The 20,145-nt window shown below is 39.4% G+C and overlaps 1 protein-coding gene across 1 annotated transcript in view; it reads left to right on the top strand.

Annotated features, from left to right (window-relative positions):
• The window catches only part of PTPRR (protein tyrosine phosphatase receptor type R), a 373,668-nt gene that overhangs the window by 153,637 nt on the left and 199,886 nt on the right, over positions 1 to 20,145 (top strand). The gene's annotated exons all lie outside the window — the stretch shown is intronic.

Here is a 20,145-nt window from a genome sequence, read left to right as displayed (position 1 = left end):
TACCCTCTCCATGTGACCAACCCATTTTCATCTCCTATCACAAATTTCCTTCATGATATTTTTTACTTCTAATCTATATAAACAAAACCCTATATAAATGTAAGCTCAGTGGGTAAAGCACCGGCCCTGGATTCAGGAGTACCTGAGTTCAAATCCGGGCTCAGACACTTGACACTTACTAGCCGTGTGACCCTGGGCAAGTCACTTAACCCCCATTGCCCCGCAAAAACAAAAAACAAAAAACCAAAAAACCAAAAAACAAACAAAAAAATAAATGTAAGCTGATATTTTCCCCAGGATATCCAAACAAATGTTAATTGAGGAAGACATTGAATCTAATTTATTGTATGATAGGATCAAACCATAAAATTATATATCTTTGAAAACATCTTTTTTTTAAATTGCAAGGTCAATAGATATTCAAAATTAATGGAGGAGATAAAATGACCACATAAACAAAGAAAAATAATGTTCTTGCTGTGATACAAAAATAATTTATTAATTAATTAGAGGGGTGTGTGTGTGTGTGTGCGCGCACGCAGCTAGGTGGCACAGTGGTTAGAGCACCAGACCTTAAGACAGGAAGACATCTTTCTGAGTTCGAATCCAGCCTCAGATATTTACTTATTAGCTATGTGACCCTGAGGAAGTCACTTAACCCTGTTTGCCTCAGTTTCCTCATCTGTAAAATGAGCTAGAAAAGGAAATGGCAAAGCATTCCAATACCTTTACCAAGAAAACCCCAAATGAAGTCATATGGAGTTGGATATGACTGAAAGCAGCAACAACAATTATATTTTTTCTTCCTAAAGCACAGGTATGTCAAATATCCTGCATGGGTTGGGGAAGAACCAGATTAAAATGCAACTAGAAAATTACTAATAAATAAAAGTACAATAGCGCATGGATATTGATAATATGTGGTCTTCTAAGTCAATATTCAGCCTTCAGAGATCCTTTTGTATGGTTTAGTAGCCCCCTTTTTCCTATTTAAGTTTGACAGCGCTATTCTAAAGCATTTTACCTTACATTAATGGTAACTCATTGAGAGATAATGAAAGAGAAAACTAGAGGACCAAGGACTCTTGACTTGGAAGCAGCTGATGGAGGCCCCTAGTTCAATCTGTACTTGAATGGTAATCTCCTATATAAAATCCCTGACAACTGTCTATCCAACATCTGCTTGAAGAACTGCAGTGAAGTCCTATCGGCTTCCCAAACTGTACAGTCATCTTTTGCACCCTTTCCAAAAGTTGGGAAAATAGGCTCCACATGAGGACAATCTGCCTCTCTACACCTTCCAACAATTAGTACCTAATTCTGCCTTGTTGGTCCATAAAACCCAAGTCTGATTTCTCTTCCACATGACCACCTTTCAGATACTTGAATTTATCTTTGTTCATTCATTCTCCAAGTTAAATGCCAGTTTTTTTCAAACAAGCCCCAATCCTTTCACTTTCTTGAGTACCTAGACAGACAGATAACTAGATAAAACACATCTATATCTATCTATCCATCTAAATTAATGAGCCCTTGGAAATCTATTCATGAACTGCTTGTGGTGGAGGTGGGGGGGCAATATCTTATGGACCACAGATTTTTTTTTTAAAAACCTCCTTTAGATAGATATAATTGTAGATATAAAAATCTATATAAGTAAATGTATCATCCAAGTTAACAAACGCTTGCAAATCTATTCATGATCTGCCTAGGGTGGGGCTGGGGGGGGGTAGTATCCTATGGACCACAGGTTAAGAACCTCTTCTAGATAGATGGAAGTGGATATATCATTCTATATAAGTAAATATCTCTATCTCTGTCTATCTCTCTATCCATCCAAGTTAAGGGGCCCTTGGAAATCCATTCATGAACTGTTTGGGGTGGGGGTGGGGTAGCCTATAGACCACAGGGTTAAAGAACTCCTGCTCCAGATACACTCCACTACGTCAGTGATCTTGCTAAAATATGAGCTCTTTAGGGATAGGGATTGGGAATGCATAGAGAATGAACATGGACATAGGAAATTTCAGGGTGGGGAAATCCTCCTTACTAATTCAAGTTAACACCTTTTCTTCAACTTAAAACATTAGAGCAGGGGCAGCTAGGTGGCGCAGCGTATAAAGCACCGGCCCTGGATTCAGGAGGACCTGAGTTCAAATGCGGCCTCAGACACTTGACATTTAGTAGCTGTGTGACCCTGGGTAAGTCACTTAACCCTCATTGCCCTGCACAAGCCAAAGCATTAGAGAGTTGTATAGGGTACTGAGAGGCATAAGTAAATTAAACAGTCACCATGTTAAACTGTGGCAGAAGGGAAGCTTGAACCAGATCGTCCTGGCTCTAATACCAGCTTTCATTCCACTCCTCTCCCTTCTTTGCCCAAAGGCTGTTCCGTGTGTCTGAAACATAATCCTTCTCCACCCTCTTTCTCTTATTAACTCCTAGCTTCCTTCAGAGCTCTGCTTTCAATCACTTTCAACACGGAGCCTTAACTGATTAGCCCCACCTTCCCTGCCTCTCCAATTAATTGTGTCTCTGTTTTGCATATGCTTCTATAGCAGGGGTTCTTAACATGGGGTCCTTGATTGCTTTTATGGAAGAAAAAAAAAAAACACCTTAAATTTGATAATCTATTTCAAACTAATTGCTTTCCTTTGAAATCCAATGTATAGGGTATCCCAAAAGTCTTAGTGAAGTTTTAAGACAGTACTAAAAAAACTGCACTAAGACTTTTAGAACACCCTGGTTGTTTTGTTTTTGCATTAAAAAACCACAGGCTTCATTAGACTGCCAAAGGACTCCATGATATTAAAAAGTGTAAAAACTCTAGCTACAGAAGTATATGTTCTCTCCCTTTCCTAAGGGATAAGCTTGACTATTTCACTATTATTTTTGTATCCCTAGTCTGGTTCATAATATGCATGTAATAATTGCTTGTTGATTGATTGGTTGATTGATTGATGTGCTCTAGACAAGGTAGAAGGATTATTACCCTCATTATTTTGGGAATTACTAGGTCTTTCTGTGTAACCTCAAATCAATTTATCTTTAAAAAACTTCTTTCCATATGAATAAATGAAAAAATGATTGGTTAATTAGGTAATTCTTAAGCAACTACTATGTGCAAAGTGCTGGGGACTCAAATAAAAAAGGAACAGTCTCTGATCTCAAGGAGCTTGAATTCTAACGGGGAATACAGCACTTGCAGAAGGTTTCATCCTCAAGTCAGGTGGAAAGGTCCCAGAGCTCTTAGGATACAGCAGCCAAGTATGGTAATGTCTCCTCGTTAATATCATTTTCATTGATAGAGTTATATCAGTTTCTGATATTGAACCATTTGATAATACCAAGGACTTCAGTAGCAAGAACTTTCTTCTTTGGGTCTTGAGTAACTGTGGCTATAGCACCTGCAGGAGCAGTTGCCAGGCTGCATCTCCACAGGGGCTGCTCCCTAGGTTGAGAGGATAGTGCACTAGAAGCACTGCTATTCCCAAGACAGGCTCAATGTCCTAGGCTGTCTCCACTGAGGTCTGATAAGAGATGGTGGTCAAGATGGTGGCAGTGGTTCGACTTGCCTGGCAAATACTGCCTCCTGTCTTTACCTCTGCCTACCTTGCTGTCTTAGCAAGGTTGACTTGCCTGCCCTGCGGGTAGCAGTTAGTTGGCATTTGGTGGGGATAGCTAGCCCCTTCTCCACAAGAGTCACTTCCCTGGCTGATGGTTTTGAGGACTCAGCTGGAAGCAGGAACAATTGAAGCATTTTGAAGTTGTTACCCTGTAAAACCTCCAAATATATTTTATACAAACTGTTGCTTAAGCCATACCTTCCCTATCCTGTACTTATTTATTTGATGCTTTGTTTGATTCTTTTGAACTTAGGGCAAGATGTCTGATTTCTCTGTATTAGATTTGGTCCATCAGTTCCAAAAGGATCTTATGAGATCCTTCTGGCTCCCAAATTTGTCATGCAATGTTTTGATCATTCCTTTTTGGCTTTGAGTCAACTAACTATATTGATAAGCATGCCATCCATGCCTTTATCCCATTCATTAATAAAAGTCTTGAATAACCTGAGACCACGGTGAACAACACAGATTATGGTATACAACCACACATCCCAATAGTGGGCAGCTATGACTTTTATTAAGCCATATTTAACGTTAGGAAAACCAGGGGCATTAATTAAAATGCTGAATTTTGTTTAACTTCTTGAATGTTTAATAATTCAACTCAACCCTGAAGATGAGGACAAAACACTGAGCAAATCATCCAATTAGATGGAGAGGTGAAAAGAAAAAAAAAGGAGGGGTGTAGTCCTGGTTCTATTATTATTTGTCTTGTAAACATGTGACTTAAATCTTAGTCTTCTCCTTTATGTTATTAGATGGTTGTACTGGATAACCTCAAACATTCTATTATTCTCAAAATTCATTAAGCCTATCCATGGTTACCAATTCTACTTTCTACCCTTCCTAATCCTACATCCTTTCTATTGTATCACACATCACGAACACAAGATTGCAAACAATTTAGAAAAATTTCCCCTTCCACCCACCTCCCTTCAGATATTACCCTATTTAAAAATAACAAAGTTATAGAGGAAAAATGTGCACTTTCTTTTAGGTTCATTGCCTGATTTCCTTTAAGTACATACTAGTTTCATTTAGCTCTTCTGTAGAGTTTAATTTTCATGGGTGATTTAACATTTATATTCTGTGCTTTTTAAAAGTTATCTGATAAATAATTAGAACTTGGATCCAAGCTTTTGAAGGATTGAAATCTAAACATATGTTGGGGTGGGGGGACTCACTCACTTTCATGTTTGAAAATATTCAAATGACTAAAGAGAAGCTACTTGGCATATTGGGTAGAGAGCCAGTCTGGAAGCCAGAAAGACCTGGACTCAAATCAGACCTCTGAGATATACTGGCTCTTTGGCCCTGGGCAACTCCCTTAAGCTCTCAGTGGCTCTAGGTAATTCTGTAAGTGTGTAAGTTGTAGATAAGGTGCTGACCTGCATTGGTGGAAAGAATTTCCTCTTCCAGGAGTTCCCTTTATCAATGAAATTGCAGGTCTAGTTTCTATTCCTCTCCCCTATGTTTGGAAAGCAGAAAGACAACAATCTATCAGCTCCCTGAAGGAATGTAAGCTGCGTAGTTGGGGTGGCAATTGACAGTGGCTCTTTCTACGTAAAGTGAGACTGAGGCTGAACCATAACATCAAGAACATAACACAGATGATGACACTTCCATCCCAGGCACCAATTCTCATCACAGTTCAGGGTCATCTATAGCAAGAAGCTGGGTTGGTGGTGCCAGCCTTGCCTTTTTCCAATAAGTGCCCATGAGCCAAGACCTCTCTGGGAACCCCAAGTGACTGAGTTAGATACAGCTCCCTGCCTTCATATTTGACATGGCAGCCTGCCTAGTCAACAAATTCAATCCTGATGAGCCTTGTGTTCAGGGCTTGGGAAATCAGGAAGCCAATGGTATGATTTTAGTTCTTCTGCCCCGATTAAATCTCAAATAGTATTTTGTTGCCTTTTTTTTTTTTTGCGGGGCAGTGAGGGTCAAGTGACTTGCCCAGAGTCACACAGCTAGTAAGGGTCAAGTGCCTGAGGCCGGATTTGAACTCAGGTCCTCCTGAATCCAGGGCTGATGCTTTATCCACTGAACCATCAAACTGCCCCCTCATTGCCTTTTTTTTTTTTGCAGGACAATGGGGGTTAAGTGACTTGCCCAGGGTCACACAGCTAGTAAGTGTCAAGTGTCTGAGGCCAGCTTTGAGCTCAGGTCCTCCTGAATCCAGGGCTGGTGCTCTATCCACCGTGCCACCTAGCTGCCCCTCTCATTGCCTTTTTTTTTTTTTTAGTGAGGCAATTGGGGTTAAGCGACTTGCCCAGGGTCACACAGTTAGTAAGTATTAAGTGTCTGAGGCCGGATTTGAACTCAGGTACTCCTGACTCCAGGGCCGGTGCTCTATCTACTGTGCCACCTAGCTGCCCCTATCATTGCCTTTTTTTTTTTTTTTTGCAGGGCAATGAGGGTTAAGTGACTTGCCCAGGGTCACACAGCTAGTAAGTGTCAAGTATCTGAGGCCGGATTTGAACTCAGGTACTCCTGAATCCAGGGCCGGTGCATTATCCACTGCACCACCTAGCCGCCCCCTATCATTGCCTTTTAAAGGAAAATAATCCTTGTCTGTGGAATAAGTATTGCTTCTACCTGCCTACATGTTATAAAATTCAATCATGAAGTAGGTACTTACTATTATATATGGTAAGTGTTCAGCAAATATTTTAATGCATTAAATAATAATTTCCTTTATAGAGAAGACTCATTTAACTATAATAATATTCATCTGGAAATAAAATAAGGGGAAATACTCATATATTTAAGGAGTATCTTTCTAACCTTCCATCCATTTCCTCAAGATTTTTGAGTTGCCCCTAGAAAACTGCCAAATAAATCTTTGGATAAAAATGTCACTCTTGAGGGCACTTATCTTTCACAAGATTAAAAACATTTTTTAGGTTTGGTTTATTGAGATAAGTTTAAATGAATTCATACCATGAAGCAGCTAAATGGTACAACACAGAGAGCATTCGGCTTAGTGTCAGGTAGTTGAGTTCAAATCCAGCCTCAGAAACTTACTAACTGTGAGATCTTGGATAAGTCACTAAATTTCCCTCAATACCACTTTCCTCATTTGTAAAATGAGAGGGTTGGAGTAGATGTCATCTGAGTTCTCTTCCATCTCTAGTTCTATAATTCTAGTAACAAATCTTTCTCCTTTCCCGTCTATCATTAAGATTTGTACCTTAAGTCTCTTCATTAGTCATACTTGTTCTACTTCTGTGATTTCTAACTCTGAACTTTCCCTTTCTGATAATCTTTTGGTTTTTTTTTTTGTTTGTTTGTTTGTTTTAGTGAGGCAATTGGGGTTAAGTGACTTGCCCAGGGTCACACAGCTAGTAAGTGTTAAGTGTCTGAGGCCGGATTTGAAGTCAGGTACTCCTGACTCCAGGGCCGGTGCTTTATCCACTGCGCCACCTAGCCACCCCCTCTGATAATCTTTTAAAGAATAAAAAGAATCTTTTAAATGTCCTTTTTCTTAAGCAAATCACCTGGGCTTTTACTTTACTGAGAAAATTGAAGCTATGAATTTTTAGTTCCCTCATTTATGCTCTATACTTAAAAACTAATCAAAACCCAGAACAGCCTAATCCCCAAAACATTCTTACCCACACTTTTCTCTTTTTCTCAAAGTCTTTGAGAAAGAGGTAGCCTGACGTGGCAAGATCATTTTCTATCCATGCAGTTGATCCCATCTCCTCCAGGAGTTTGTCCCTGAGGCCATTCCTTTCCCCCCTCTCATCTTTTTTCTTTCATTTTCTACTGGAACCTTATAAACATTGCCAGGTTTTAGAAAATCTCCTTTTGGTCCTGTTGTCACCTCCTCAATCAATCTGGCATTCAACATCCCTCTTCCATTTCAAGTCCAAACTCTTCTCATCACCTCTACTTTCTTACCACCCACACTCATTACTCATAATCCCTTATAATCAAGCTCCAGGGATACCATTCTACAGAAATTACTTTCTCAGTCTCCTAAGAATCTCTTCATTGCTATGTCCAGTAGCTGTTTCTCAGTCCTTATCCTACTTGACTTCTCTGTGCCTTTTGACACTTCGAAGATCCTTTCCTCCAGGGTACTCTCTGTCCTTGGCTTCCATGGCACTGTTTTGTCTTAGCTCTCCTCTGACCTGTCTGACTGTTCTTTTTCAGTCTCCTGCTCCTTTCCCCTAAGGGTAGAATCCTCTAAAGGCTTTAACTTGGGCTCTTTTCACTCTACACTCTCTTCCCTTGGTGATCTCATCAACTCCCAAGGGATCAATTATCATCCCTCCAAATATGACTCCCTCATCTTCTAACTCTAGTCCCAAATCACCAAAAATCCCATCATTTCAAATGTCCTATATATGTTTATGTACATATGCATGTATCTATACATCTACATATATGTGTGTGTATATACACACTCAACATCTTTCTCCTCCAAAATTTTCATTACCATCCTTTGTATGACCTCTGTAAACCTTACTTTTCCAACTCCATTGAGAGCAAGCCTCATTGGACGTTGTTTTGTCTCTTACTGGTTCAGAGTCAGTGTAAATTGCAATTACTTCGGTTTTGGCCAGAAACCCTGAGGGCCTTCCCCTCCCGGACTTCCTTCCTTCCTTCCTTCCTTCCTTCCTTCCTTCCTTCCTTCCTTCCTTCCTTCCTTCCTTCCTTCCTTCCTTCCTTCCTTCCTTCCTTCCTTCCTTCCTTCCTTCCTTCCTTCCTTCCTTCCTTCCTTCCTTCCTTCCTTCCTTCCTCCCTCCCTCCCTCCCTCCCTCCCTCCCTGATTTGTTTTGACGAGGTAAGGGAGGCCACTCTGCTTCATTTCTTACCTAACTTTAATCACTGAATGGGTATTGCCTCAGGCAAACTGAGACATGGAAAAGATTTAAGCTTAAAAAGGCCAAGGTCTCCCACTGCATCAGGCCCATCTCTAATGGTCCTGATGGATATCTTACCACAGGACCCATATAGCTTTGGAGGAGAGAATAAGTGTTGGTGACCTTACACAGCTTTCTCTCTCTCTCTCTCTCTCTCTCTCTCTCTCTCTCTCTCTCTCTCTCTCTCTCTCTCTCAGGGCAATGAGGGTTAAGTGACTTGCCCAGGGTCACACAGCTAGTAAGTGTCAAGCCCTCTCTCACTTAAATCCAATTCACTGCAAGTCATGACATTGCCTCCAGACGTTACGACCCTCTCTAGGGAAGGACAAACAACAATAATACTTCCCCATCACCACTCTCCACCACTCCCACAATCAGCTGTTGATTCTTTCTCAACAAAGTCTCTTGTATCAGCCTCTGTTTACTTACAGAGCTAAACCCTAGTTCACACCCTTATCATCTCTCTTCTGAAATATTGTTAGAGCCTCCTAATTGATCTGCCTGCTTCCAGCCCCTCCTTTAATCTATTCCTTTCAAAAGAATCTTTGTTGTAAGGCACAGATCTAGCCATGTTACCCCCACCCACACCCACCCCCGTCTCCATTAAAAACTTCCAGTGGTTCTCTCTTGCCTTTAGTATGGAGTTTATTCTGGTATTTAAGGCCTTCCTTGATTTTCTCTCAACTGACTTTTCCAGCCTTCTCTCTTGTTATTCCCTAGTAAATACCTCATGTTCTACTTCAACTGGATTCCTATTTCTCACCCTAGACATTCCATCTCCTGCATTTGCAGACTCCTTCCTTCATACCTGAAATGCACACCCTACTCTGTACCTCTTAGAATCCTTCCCTTCCTCCAAAGCTCAGCTCAGGTTTCATCACTTCTATTGATTCTATTGAAACCTTAGTGAACCTTTAACTTGTGGCTGCTTTCTCCATCCTCAAACTACCTTGGATTTACTTATCTGTGATCTATTGTATGCTCCCAGTGGAAAGTTTTTCATTTTTGTCTTGGCATCTCTAACACCTCTTTTTATGTTTTGAACACGAGGTACACCTAATCTATTTTTGCTCAATTATTGAATTGGATCCAATCAGTGCATAATCAGTGCAAAGTAAGAAATCTTATTGGGAAACTAGTATGAAGAGTCAGGAAGAAATGATTCTGGGAGAAATAGCTTACTGGTGCTTGTGAATTTTACTTTTATCTTTAAAATGTCTTTGATGTCCTCCACAAAGGTCTCTCTTTTACTTATATGCTTTTTTCCCCCAGATATCAATGCTGAATGGAGGGGAAAGAAGTTCAGATAGAAATGTAGTTTTGTAGAGTTAGTATTCTTTTTTAATGCCTCCATCTGTTCTGCCTTGGAAAGGAAAAAGGGAATGCTAGGAAAGCCATAGGGCTATGTAGTAGAAGATTAGATCTCAAAAGAAATCCGTCAGTGGGGCATCTTTGTATTTGGGTTGAAAAGAAGCTTCATTCCCAGACAAAGGAAAAACCAAGCTGTGGGCAGCAGCCAATCTGAGCCAAATCAATATGAAAATGTTTCCAAAATGATGATTTTTAAATTAAACCAGTGACTAATGTCAGCAAATTATGTTTCTGTGCTAAATATTCATCACACTGGCAGTGACCCAATCAGTGGTTCCTACTTGGCTGAATGTGTGATGAAATTATCTTAATCAAAGAATCACAAATTAATATATAATAAAGCTGGAGGGGACCTAAGAGGCCAACTAGTCTCACTCTCTCTTTTTACAGATGAGGAAACAGGTCCAAGTAGGCTAACTGACTTGCCCAAGGCCAGAAAAATAATAATGATTAATAATTAATAATAACAGCTAGCATTTATATAGGATTTTTTATTGTTCAACCACTTCAGTAGTGTCTGATTCTTTGTGATGCCATTTGAGGTTTTCTTGACAAAAATACTAGAGTGGGTTGCCATTTCCTTTTTCCAGCTCATTTTACAGATGAGGAAACTGAGGCAGGGTCACACAGCTAATAATTGTTTAAGGTCAGATTTGCACTCAAGACAATGAGTCTTCCTGACTCCAGACCCTGTGTTTTATCTACTGCAATGCTGGAACTGGCCTTAGAGATATAATACTTTGATTTTGCATCTGAAACAAAAGTCTGACAAAACCCAAGCCCAGTAGAGTTAAATAAATAACATTTGTATAGTGCTTTAAGTTTCGCAAAGCATATTACAAATATTATCACATTTGATCTTCACAACAACTCCAGGAGGTAGGTGCTACTATGATCTCAATTTTACCCAACAGTACAGAAAAGATTTTTACCAGAAAGAGCTCCATTTTAAAGGAAACTAAGACAAAGAGGTGAAGTGACTTGCCTAGGGCCACACAGCTAGAAAGTATTTGAAACCAGATTTGAAATAACATCTTCCTGAATCTGGGTTCAGAGGAGGTTAAACTAGGTAGCTTTTTTTTTTTTTAGTGAGGCAATTGGGGTTAAGTGACTTGCCCAGGGTCACACAGCTAGTAAGTGTTAAGTGTCTGAGGCCGGATTTGAACTCAGGTACTCCTGACTCCAGGGCCGGTGCTCTATCCACTGTGCCATCTAGCTGCCCCAACTAGGTAGCTTCTAAAGTCTATTCTAATTCTAGATATATGAGCCTACTGAATTATTTGCATGGTGTGTCTACACCTATTTTGAAGTACCTTACCGTTCTCATGTGACATGAGAACACCTGCTTTCCTTCTGGATCAGCAGGTCTTACATGCCAAAGAAATACCATCACCACCACACAGTTAAGTCTCTTAGGGTCCTCCTAGAATTGGCCACTGCAGCTCTCCTGTTCCCACAGATGTGTTTCCATTTATATAAACCAGCCACTCAAAATGATGATACATTTAGATCTTAAATGTAATCTACTAAGCAATAAGGCAAAAGAAATAATAACAACAAAGGTATTCGTATATTAAAACAAATGTAGCTATAATAAATATATCATAATCCACGTTCAAGCCCACACTTTCCCATGAAAGTAGTCAGTATCCATAGAGAAAAGTGGTAACATATAGAAATTTGCCAGGTAGACACATATATGAGGAAAAACAAATCGCTCAGGGTAGCTCACAATGCTGAAACTAAAAGCATCAGTATCTTCTTTCTGTTTTAACAACTGTCCATAAATGTTCCTTAATAAAAATGTAGCTTCCATGTTAAACCAATGTTTCCACTGCTAGGCCAAGTTTATTCATGCAGTGTTTTACTAACACTTTAGCAGACATCTCAGAAGAAGACACTTTACAGAATATCTCAGGCAAACTCGTTTATCTAACACATGACTTCTCAGATTCTCTCCTTCCAAACTGTTCCTCTGTTCATCTGGACGTACAACTCAACTTCAGCCGTAGCATGTATCACTCCCAGTGAAGTCAAACTGAAATCTCTCATTTCGTCTTCCTCTTCCTTCATCTTACTGGGTTCAGATTCGGAGTCCTCTGTTCAAATACACTTTAGCTCATGGTCAATAATCCAATTCTCATTTTCTCTTTATCAGATCAATTACCTTAGTCCTGTAATCATAGAGCAGTGCTGGTATCCATCTCTCTATTATCTATCTCATAGCTTGTCACATTCAAAATACTATTGCTTATTTCAGAACTCTGAGTCAGAATAACTGTAGAACTCTGTAAATGCTAACTGGTATTGTTATTGTTATTGTTATAATTTATGTAACCCTACTGGGCTTTGATTTTGCCAGGTTTTGGTTTCCAATGCAAAATGAAAGTATTGAATTTAATGATGCCTAAGGTCACTTCCAGTTAGAAATTCTGCTCAAGGCATAATTTTCATTTAAAAAAACCCTAATATTACTGTGTGATCCAGAGATCACACCACACTTAGAACTCTGAACCAATCAGACTTCACCTATCAACAAATTCATTTATATGAAATAATAGAACCTTAAAGGGATAGTACCTACCCTATGATTCTATATGCCAGGTGCGAGAATATAAATGTAAAACTCAAACTGTCCTCATCAAGGAGTTTATATTAGTGTATATGACATATAAACATATAAGTAAATTAAAAATATGGACAAATACAATTCCAGTGGGATGGGAGGAACTAACAGCTGGAGGATGAGTAAAGGCAGTGGTGATTAAACTAAAGGAAGCCAGAGATTTCAAGAGAAAGAGGGGGTATATTCAGAATGGGGGGGGGGGAATTATACAAAGTCATAGTGACAGGAGACAGAATGTCATCTTGTATAGGAAGCAAGTCTTTTCTCCCAATTGTATGCCCTATCACTGACAAATCCTTCCACCTAGGGTCACACAGAGGATTATGCTTGTCCCTGGATAATCTACTTACCAAATATACACATGCTTTTGTCTAGGTTAACAGAATGAATAGGGTATCTGGCCTGAATTTCCAAAGCAATTAGGCAATGTTTTGCTTTATTATTACACTCAGATAAGATATCATCTCCTTTCTACAGAGACCGCCTTTGGCCACACATGCATAGATATAAATATCAGGCCTGGTCTCCCAGCCAAATGGAAATTTGAGGCAAATAATTTGAAGTGCTTTAGTTTGGTCTGAACATCTGACCCAGGTCCCTTTGATCTAAATTACCAGACTGATTGTATCAACTCTCTCCTTCCTGTGAGCTACTGTAGCCCCAAACTCAGTGCTTGCTGAACATGCTGATTCACCTTCTTGGAAAGTTGCCTTTTCAAGCATCTTCTGCTTATGGGTTCCCTCCTCCTTCCCACTCATCAGTTTCATCAGGCAAACCTGGCCTTGAAAACTGTTGCCACAGTTGCAAGTCACAACTTAATCACAGCCCTGGGAATAAAGTCCTCAAGAGCTCTCTCTCCACAACCTCAAGACTCCCTGTTGCAAGCACAAATTGTAGAGTCAAAATTACCTTTTCCTTAGGGAAGAGCTGCAAGGCTAGATAAACAGTGATGATCAGAAAGACGCTTTTGCAAAGTTCTAGAAAAATTAGTATGTCAGCCCATCTCCTTACAAAGGCAAGGAAAAGAACAGATACTCTGGTACCAAAGCGGTGGCCATTCGCTCTGCTGGGTAACGCTAAAGTTTCTTAAAGGCCCCGGCTGAAGTTTTTCTAATTTCTTGGATCAATCAGAGGGATCATTTAGGTAGTGTGGTTACTCACTGCACTTCAGGCCCAGAGAAGAAGTTATTACTGTTTGCCTCTTCTCCAAAGTTCAAGTTAGGGTGCTGTCTACTCAGGGGATAGGGTGCAGCCTCGGAGTTAAGAACACTTGAGTTCAAATGGCACCTCAGATACTTACCTCATTATATTTCACCCTAGGCAAATCACTTCATTCTCTCAGCTTCAGTTTTCTCATTTGTAAAATGAGTATGTAATAACAACCACTATACTGGGTTATTGTGAGGCTCAAATGAAATAATAAATGTAAAATGCTTTGCAAACCTCATGTAAATGCTGGTTATTAGAAATATTAGTATGGTTTTATTTAGTGGGCACAAGGGGAGTAGTGCGAAAAGTCTATTTCACACTCTTGCACATTACTATTTTTTTTTCCTTTGGTGAGGCAATTGGGGTTAAGTGACTTGCCCAGGGTCACACAGCTAGTAAGTGTTAAGTGTCTGAGGTTGGATTTGAACTCAGGTCCTCCTGAATCCAGGGTCGGTGCTCTATCCACTGCACCACCTAGCTGCCCCTCTAGCACATTACTATTAACAAAATAGAATCTCATTATAGCTGAAGGGACCTCAGAGATAATTTAATCTTTTGTTGTGGTTCAGTCATGTCCAACTTTTCATAACCTGATTTGGGGTTTTCTTGGCAGAGATACTGGAGTAGTTTTTCCTTTTCCTTCTCTAGTTCATTTTACAGATGAAGAAACAAGGCAAGGGGCAGCTAGGTGGCGCAGTGGATAAGAGCACTGACCCTGGAGTCAGGAGTACCTGAGTTCAAATCCGACCTCAGACACTTAACACACACTTACTAGCTGTGTGACCCTGGGTAAGTCACTTAACCCCAAACTGCCTCACTAAAAAAAAAAATAAAGAAACAAGGCAAAAGGGGTTAAGTGACTTTCCCAGGGTCACACAGCTGCTAAGTGTCTGAGGCCAGATTTGAACTTGGGAATATGATTCTTCCTACCTTCAGGCCCGGTGCTCTGTGCACTATAGCATCCCCTAGCTGCCCATTCTTTTTTTTTGGGGGGGGGGTGAGGCAACTGGGGTTAAGCGACTTGCCCAGGGTCACACAGCTAGTAAGTATTAAGTGTCTGAGGTCAGATTTGAACTCAGGTACTCCTGAATCCAAGGCCAGTGCTTTATCCACTGTGCCATCTAGCTGCCCGACCATTCTTAATCTAATACACTTTTTACAAATGAGAAAACTGAAATTCAGTGAGCCATTTGGCAAACTTGCAAACCTAGATCCTCTGATTCCATATCCCTGTACTCTTTCTACCAGGCTACCACCCCTTAAATATCAAAAATATCTGTTAAGGGGTGATTGATATGTAGATTAAATGCAGAGTAACTATTAGTGCTCAGAACCTTAACTAGGGTGGCATGATCAGAACTTTGTCCCAGGGCACAGACAGTAATTGTACTTCAGCAGGAAGAAACAAATGCACTCAGCACCTAATTAGCAAAAATAATTAGTTAAAATATATGGCGCCATTTCCTCCCAACTCAGGGCTGTATCACAAGTGAGTTCATTCCCTCTCAAACCTCTACTTCTCTCTTGACCTGAGGATGGCAGCATCTCTGTATGTCCCAAGGTCTTCCTCTCTCTATCATAGATTTCATTTCATAAACTACAGGGTTTTTGCCCTGAGGTCCAAGGCCTAATCTCTGAAATCTCCTGCCTGTTACTCTCGTAAATTTGTTTTTAAAAGTTGATTTGCAGGGCAGCTGGGTGGCATAGCGGATAAAGCACCAGCCCTGGATTCAGTAGTACTTGAGTTCAAATCCGGCCTCAGACACTTGACACTTACTAGCTGTGTGACCCTGGGCAAGTCACTTAACCCTCATTGCCCTGCCCCTCCCCCCAAATTGATTTGCTCATTCCTTTCCTTTGGTATCACTTCTCCCCCAAAAGAGTTTGTGGTACTGTTCCCTTGGCGCCATGATTAATTGCTGGCCCTAAGTCTGTCATTGCTCTTCAAAACGAGTACAAAAATTAGGCTTAAAGCCGCCATCATCTGCTTTGTCTTGATTCCAACTCAGAGGAAGTTGCCTGTTCTTTGTCTATTTCAGACAACCACAACCTTCCCCCTACAGAGGCTTCCTGCAAACTAAATTCTGCTCTTTTAACACAGGTGAAGACAAAGCCTCCTTGGAGTCTCTTGTGGAATGGCTTAAGTTTATGAGCAATCGTCTCATTTAGTAAATTAAAGAGAACTGTATTTGACCCCAAGGGCTTTTTTGTGATACAACTCAGCAAAGGGTTATTGAGTATTGATTGTGTACAAGCCCTGCTCTGGGTTTTATAAGAGAGGGAATCCACAGATCAATAAACGGTGAGAATTTATTAAACTGCTACTATGTGTTAAGCAGTCTATAAGACAGTCCCATTCTCCAAAAGTTTACAGTCTTCTAGTCAGGGTGTGGAACTAAGCGAACAATTGGGATGTGTTCCTGAAAAGTCACTTGGAAACATGTTGGTCATTTTCTCCCCTATTTTAATAGGGGGAGCTCCCAGCTTAGAGTTAGGATGTATTATTGTAATACTTGGGAACAGGCGGCTAGCCCTCCAGTAACAACTTTTAGCCATAGTAAAATAACACAGACATCATAATCTATGATGTGTATGTATGTATATATGTATTATACATGCACGTGTGTGTATGTGTCTTTCTGCTCTACCACAATAGTTTTCTTAAAGGATGGAACAACTCTCATGTTTCAAAGTGGATTATGCTGCTAATTTAGTTATGAGTTTTTGGTTTTTGCCTTTTGCAGTTGTGCAGTCTTGTCTGACTCTTTGTGACCCCATTTGGGGTTTTCTTGGCAAAGATCCTGGAGTGGTTTGCCATTTGCTTCTCCAACACATTTTTCAGATGGGGAAACTGAGGTAAACAGGGTTAAGTGACTTGCCCAGGGTTATGCAGTTAGTTAGTGTCTGAGGCCAGATTTGAACCTAGGTCTTCCTGACTTTAGGCCTGGCCCTCTGTGCCACTTAGCTGCCCATTTACCATTCATTATATTAACAAATGTTATTCTATCCATTCAGGAACCCCATTTCTTCTTTATGTGCTCCTCATATATATGTATATATACTACAAATAACTATATATATATATATATATATACATACATATATAGCAATATATATTATACAGTCATCTATAGTATAGAGTATGACTCTATACCATGCATTCTTTCTCTATACATATATATATATATATATATATATATATATATCAGCACATGTGCTACTATATGGTCTATGTATATACTATACACACATATGCTATAACTATAGAATATACATACATACACACACATATATATATACCACATGTACTTATATATTTGTGCCCCATATATTTATGTGTATATAAAACATATGCATATGTTACATATGCACATATAGACAGCATTTATATGTGCACAAGATATATATTTACACACATATTTGCATAAATATATGCATATACACATGTATATATGTATGTTTGTACTTATATACATATTGAATTAACTATAAAATAAATGATGATAATAAATGATGATATTAAAATAATTAACTATAAAGTTAATTAAATATGTGTATAAATACAAATGTACATTTACTTAACATTATACATTTTATTTAACTTTAAGTTTTCATTGAAAAAATAATAGATTGAGATCTGGGAGGGGGGGGCGACTAGGTAGGGCGGAAGATAAAGCACCAGCCGAGGATTCAGGAGGACCCAAGTTCAAATCTGGCCTCGGACACTTGACACTTACTAGCTGTGTGACTCTGGGCAGTTCACTTAACCCTCATTGCCCTGCAAAAAAAGGAAAAAAAAAGAGATCTGGATAAGACCTTAGAAACCATGTAGTTGAACCCCTGCATTTTACAGAGAATAAAACTGAGACCGAGGGATGTAAAGTGATTTGCTTAAGGGCACATAGCTAGTAAACATCAGAAGCAGAACCTGAACCCATGTCCTCTAGACTGCTTAGCCAGTGATCTTTCTGCTGTACCACAATAGTTTTCTTAAAGGAACAACTCTTGGGTTTCAAACTGGATTACACTGCCAATTTAGTAATCATTCATTAAACTAATGAATTGAATTCCATTCATTAGCCCTATTTGCTCTTCTATTTATGTTCACAATTGCACTGTTTCCATTTCTTTCTCTGCCTTTCTGACAAAGCAGGGGGGAAAAAAACATTGGCAGACCAAGGGTTTCCTAAAAAGAGAGAAAATGGTGAAGGTGGATTACATGATGAGGACTCTCTTTTGAGAACCTGTGAGAATGAGTACTTAGGACCCTCTGTCATAGTGTATTAAGAGGTAGAATTAACCACCAAGGCTTCTTTGACATTTGTATGGAAGCTGATATAAAATGAAGTAGAGAGGGCAGCTAGGTGGCACAGTGGATAAAGCACCAGCCCTGGATTCAGGAGGACCTGAGTTCAAATCTGGCTTCAGACACTTGATACTTACTAGCTGTGTGACCCTAGACAAGTCATTTAACCCTCATTGCCCCACCCAAAAATAAAATAAAATGAAGTAGAATGGCCTTGCTTTATTTTTGAAGGGGGGAGGATGCCTAGAATTTTATAAAGAACTCTCCATGAGGAAGTTTCCTCTACTTATGCCTATCAACAAATATTGAGCAATTTATTGTTCTAATTGATAGTTTCCAAGCTCACTGAGACGGTTCTTATTTTCCCAAAGTCACACAAACAATGTACATCAGGAATGGAACTTAAATGCAGGTCTTCCTCTCTCTGATGCCAGACACAGAAGAGTTCCAGCACTGTCAGGGAGGGCTGAGTTGCAACTATTATCATGTAGTATCTACATCAATGAGATCACAAATGCATTGGAGTTTCTGAATATCCTGAGAGGCAGTGTGATGTGATGAAAAGAATATTGGAAAATCAGAAGAAATCCTAGAAATCAGGAGAAAATTGGGTTCCAATTCTGTCTCTTACATTTATCACAGGGAAACTATTTTACCTCTCTGACCCTTAACTTCTCCTCTGTAGAATGGAGAACTGTCTACTCTGCTTCATAGTGTTGTTATATGATCAAATAAAATAATGTATAATATTTGTGGACAGTTAATATCCCCAAGGAGCATTGCCAACTTTAAGGTACTAAATAAAAGTCAGTGCTTATTTAGCAAAGGAAAATGTATACATAGGCAAGTTTCACTAGAATTATAGACCGAAGGAAAACACATCTCCTGTGGCCTCATGTCTACATGATGATTACAGACAGTATCCACCTCGCAAGGTTTACAGATTTGAGGTTCTAAGATCTTAACAACTTTCCAAAGTGAGAATTTACCTGTTTGATGTGACATTATTCTGGGAGCAAATACTGTGTTTATTGTCACAGTGACTCCAGGGGAATATCTAGAAGAGAAAAAAGAACCAATCCCTCTTTATTTCTCCTTGAATAACAGATTATTTTGGCAAAGTGACCTTTGATTCATACAAAAGTTTTCCCTTATTTGAATGAAAGTTTCTTCCATTAAAAGATGGTGACCAAACTAAACAACACAGGTCTCTGTCATAGATTTTGAGATGAAATAGAGTGTCTTGGGGAGAAAATAAAATACTTTATAACACTTTCTTCTCAACTAAGAGTAGAAAGTTTCCAGCATTTAAATTTAAACTTTTAGCCTTAAGCTGTACTATGACTTTTGGGACATACTCTATTTCTCATCTTTTCCTTGTAATTTGCTGCCACTTAAAAATGGAACCAGGGATCATTAGTATTATTGGGATACTCAGAGTCACCAGAGTTGCCAGGTTCATTTAATAGCTAATGAGTATATGAGATGGCAAAACATAGCAAAACCCTGGAAATTGTTGGCATGAGATCTGAGTTTGACATTGCCTCTGACACTGATTAACTGTGTGACCCTGAGTAACTCATTGAACCTCTCTGAGCATCAATTTCTTTAGCAGTAAAATAGAGACAATCATATTTCTGCTAATCATCTCAAAGGATTAAGGTAATAAAAGTGCTTTGTAAAATTTTAAAGTCCAATTCTCCCTTCCCCATCGAGACTCTTCTCTATCATGGTTTCAATATATCACAGGTCAGCAAAAGAAATTAAATGGGAATTTTGGGGTTTTGTGGAAGATGTAGATGACACCCGAAGGCCAGCAGATGACACAGAAAAAGGTTTTAAAATGCATAAAATATAGAAATATATGTATAATGTTGTATAACATCAACAAATTTTATCTTTTAATAATGTTAAGGGCTAAAATTCTAGCTAGTCTGTCTAAAATATCTAATGAGTGGTCGCCAATAAATTATAAGCTTTAGCAAGGTTTGACTTTTAGGCATTTATTAAGGAGAATAAGAATTTGGTAAAGAGAGAAGGAAAGGCCTAGATTCCTATCTATTAAAGGGAGAGCACATTTCTAGCTCCGCTCTCCACCAGAGTCCAAAGGAAAGAGAGAGACCGAGCGCCAGT

This window comes from Dromiciops gliroides, chromosome 5, assembly GCF_019393635.1.
Source record: "Dromiciops gliroides isolate mDroGli1 chromosome 5, mDroGli1.pri, whole genome shotgun sequence".
NCBI classification, from domain to species: domain Eukaryota; kingdom Metazoa; phylum Chordata; class Mammalia; order Microbiotheria; family Microbiotheriidae; genus Dromiciops; species Dromiciops gliroides.
Note: the sequence above shows the minus strand (reverse complement) of the source record. Positions and strands in the feature narration are given on the sequence as shown.